The sequence below is a fragment of the Pinus tabuliformis genome, chromosome 6 (assembly GCF_031772625.1).
Source record: "Pinus tabuliformis cultivar Carrire ecotype Pingquan chromosome 6, CPIR1, whole genome shotgun sequence".
NCBI lineage: Eukaryota > Viridiplantae > Streptophyta > Pinopsida > Pinales > Pinaceae > Pinus > Pinus tabuliformis.
The window spans coordinates 580954588-580959281 of record NC_142292.1 but is presented as its reverse complement, the minus strand read 5'-3'; positions in this window follow the sequence as shown (position 1 = coordinate 580959281).

Sequence of the window (4694 nt, the reverse complement as noted above, 5' to 3'; positions counted from 1 at the left end):
TATTCTAGGGATTGTCTGTATTATCTTTCGGATACATCGCATTAGATTTTCTTATGATCGACGTTTCGAACCAACAACGATGGTTCATCTTCAGGATCTGAGATAGATATTATTTGAAAGACTGTTCTGAATTTTTCTTTATATATATATGAGATGCTTGGCCGACAGATATTAGAATTTATTTATTTATTTATTATTATTATTATTATTATTATTATTATTATTTTTTTTAATCTGACTATTATGGTTATATAAATTTTCTTTTAGGGTTATTTTTATTAATTTATTTTATTTATTTGAGTTTAAATTGTTGTATTCCTTTTAAATTGTTATAGTTGTCATATTAGTTTAAATTGTTATTATTTAATTATTTTTATTTTAATTATTCTTTAATTATTTACTTATTTATTAATTATTTTTATTGTATTTATTTTAATTAATTAATTATTAATTTTAAGTATTATAATTATTAATTTTAATCGTCATAAATATTAATTGTTATAAGTATTCTATTAGTTTTACCTAAATGTTGATTTTAATTGTTATAATTAGTTTTAATTGTTATAATTTAATTATTTTTATTTTAATTACTTTTAATTATTTAATTATTTTTTAATTATTTATATAGTATTTATTTTAATTATCTAATTATTAATGTTAAGTGTTATATTTATTAATTTTAATTGTATTAATTGTCATAATTGTTATATTAGTTTTACCTAATTATTGATTTTAATTGTTATAATTATATTAAATCCATATTAATTTATGATTATGTTCATTTGTTTTATAATTAATTTCAATTGTCATATTTATTAATTTTAAATTATCATTGATTTTTAATGGAAGTTTTTTACTTTGGAATTATTTTAATTATAAATTTTTAATGATCATTACTCTTAATTGTTAAATATTATGTTCGTTTTAATTAATTGTAATAATTATAATTATTACAATTTATTTAGTGTTTATTTATTTTCAATTTATAATTTTTGTTTTAATGTATAGTTATTGATATTTTATTGGGGTTATTTATATTTTATTTTGAATTTGTATTAATTTTAATCACATTAATTTTTAATTATGAGTTAAGTTTGTTAGTTTAGGGTTTATCGCCTACTTTCCTAGGTTGAGGAGTTTTTAAAGTTTAAGATAATAATTTATGATTATTTCTTATGATTTATGTTAGTTTCTATTTTATTAAAGAAATGTATTATTTAATTATAATGGTTCTAATCCATTATAATTAAATAATACATTTCTTTAATAAAATAGAAACTAACATAAATCATAAGAAATAATCATAAATTATTATCTTAAACTTTAAAAACTCCTCAACCTAGGAAAGTAGGCGATAAACCCTAAACTAACAAACTTAACTCATAATTAAAAATTAATGTGATTAAAATTAATACAAATTCAAAATAAAATATAAATAACCCCAATAAAATATCAATAACTATACATTAAAACAAAAATTATAAATTGAAAATAAATAAACACTAAATAAATTGTAATAATTATAATTATTACAATTAATTAAAATGAACATAATATTTAACAATTAAGAGTAATGACCATTAAAAATTTATAATTAAAATAATTCCAAAGTAAAAAACTTCCATTAAAAATCAATGATAATTTAAAATTAATAAATATGACAATTGAAATTAATTATAAAACAAATGAACATAATCATAAATTAATATGGATTTAATATAATTATAACAATTAAAATCACTAATTAGGTAAAACTAATATAACAATTATGACAATTAATACAATTAAAATTAATAAATATAACACTTAACATTAATAATTAGATAATTAAAATAAATACTATATAAATAATTAAAAAATAATTAAATAATTAAAAGTAATTAAAATAAAAATAATTAAATTATAACAATTAAAACTAATTATAACAATTAAAATCAACATTTAGGTAAAACTAACAGAATAATTATAACAATTAATATTTATGACGATTAAAATTAATAATTATAATACTTAAAATTAATAATTAATTAATTAAAATAAATACAATAAAAATAATTAATAAATAAGTAAATAATTAAAGAATAATTAAAATAAAAATAATTAAATAATAACAATTTAAACTAATATGACAACTATAACAATTTAAAAGGAATACAACAATTTAAACTCAAATAAATAAAATAAATTAATAAAAATAACCCTAAAAGAAAATTTATATAACCATAATAGTCAGATTAAAAAAAAAAAAAAAAAATTAATAATAATAATAAATAAATAAATAAATTCTAATATCTGTCGGCCAAGCATCTCATATATATATAAAGAAAAATTCAGAACAGTCTTTCAAATAATATCTATCTCAGATCCTGAAGATGAACCATCGTTGTTGGTTCGAAACGTCGATCATAAGAAAATCTAATGCGATGTATCCGGAAGACAATATAGACAATGATGCAACTCGCAGAAACCTCAAAAACAAGATATTCTAGGGATGTCAAAGGTGCCGATGGTCCCTTCCATTACAAAATAGGTGGCCACCATACCCAAAGACGTTTAACAGTGATTGTTTAATGCTCAGAGGGAATTTGAGCGGAGAGAGGCTAGGAGCCAGAGAGCCCAGAAGAGGAAACAAACAGATAGCGCCGATTGGCTTAAAAGCCACATAATGACAGAGATAGAGGCAAGCAGTGCTGAGACAGAGCAAAGACAGAGACAGAGAGTGAGAGGGAGAGTCTGTGTACTCAAAGAGGCTTGAGGGATTCAAGCAAACTCCTGCTATTTTGTATCTATTGTGTTGAGACTCAATTTTAGCTCACATTTTGTAAAACTCTGCTCTTGAAGACATAATAGAAGGGTCACCACTGAAGGATGGACCAGGAGACGTACCCCAAGAGTTTTGGGTGAACTCCATATTAAACTTGTTGTGTTATGTGTGTTTTTCTATTATGTGGTGAATTTCTTGGATTTTTCAATGAACTTGGTTGCTTTGTCCACATCATTGTGTCCATCAACTGCTATGTTTTTACTAAAGGCAAAATCCAAGGGATACTTTGGTGTAAAACCAAAACAAGTCTCAAAAGGAGATCTCTGAGTAGAAGAGTGCTTGCCACGGCTGTAAGCATGTTGCACATAACACAAATGTTCATCCCAAAGCTTGGGATGCTTGCTGCAATAGCCCCTAAGCAACTGGATCAATGTCATGTTGACCACCTCTGTTTGGCCATCTGTTTTTGGATGAAAGGTTGTGCTCTTCTTCAGTCTGGTGTCCATCAATTCCCACAGACTTGAACAAAACTTCCCAACAAATTGGGAATCTCGATCAGATACAATGGAAGTGGGTAACCCAAAATGAACCCATACATGCTAAAAGAACAACTTCATTGTTTGTTCAACTATAATCTACTTGTTACAAGGTATTAAAATACACATTTTTCTGAACCTATCCATAATAACATATAAATAGTCATGACCTTTGCTAGATTTTGGCAATCCCCCAATAAAGTCCATGGAAACACTTTCCCAAGGGAGAGAAGGAACTGGTAGTGGAGTGTACAATCCTAATTTTCTATTGTTGGGCTTGCTATTAGCACACATGGTACACCCTTTAATATATCTAGAAATTGTTTCATGCATTCTTGGCCAATAACAGAACCTTTGCAGCTATTGAACTGTTTTACTTACACCAAAATGACCTGATATAAGAGAAGTATGTGCTTCTCAGATTATGTTAACTCTTTTAGTTTGTGGAATGTATAACTTTCCCAAATCATACAAGAGTTGGTCCTTAACATAATAATCCAATTATTCTACTTGTTTGCCATGACTTAAGGTTGCATATACATCTTTAAAATCTACATCTTGAGCATATTGTTCAATGTAGCTTTCATGCATTACTGAGTTATGCTTAAGTATAGTAGATGAATTTATGATTGGTCTGGATAACATATCTGCAACCTTATTGTGTATGCCCTTCTTATATCTGATGACAAGATGAAATTTTTGTAGAAAACCCATCCACCTATAGTGTCTTAATTGCTGCAATTTAGTTTGTGAGTGAAAATACTGAAGTGGTTGATGATCTGTATGGATGATTGTTTCTTTTCCCATTAATTAATGTTTCCACTTTTTCACATTCTGTACTTATGCATACAATTCTTTATCATATGTGGGATAATTAACTACTGCAGAATTAAATGTCTCAAAATGATAGCATATGGGTTTACGGTGTTGCATCAACACTGCTCCCATGGCATAGTCACTGGCATCTGTTTCAATCTCAAATGGTCGTTGAAGATCTGGTAGTGCTAGTACTGGTGCTATACTAATTTTTTCTTTTAAGGTGTCAAAAGCTTTCTACTATTTGCCTCCCCACTAAAACACCTTGTTCAATCCTGCTGCAATCAAGGAAAATTTAGCAATAAACTTTCTCCAATATTGTGCTACTCCTAACTTCTGTAGTAGATTTGGGTTTAGGCCAGTTCACAATGACTTCAACCTTAGAGGGATAATCTTCAATTCACCACCCCCTACAATATGACCCAAATAATTTAAAGATGTTTTGTGGAATTCACATTTTGATAACTTCACATAGATATTTTCTCTTTTCAAAACATCTAAAGTCTACTTTACATGCTTCAAATGTTCTTCCCATGTTTTACTGAAAACAAGAATGTCATATAAATATAAAATTACAA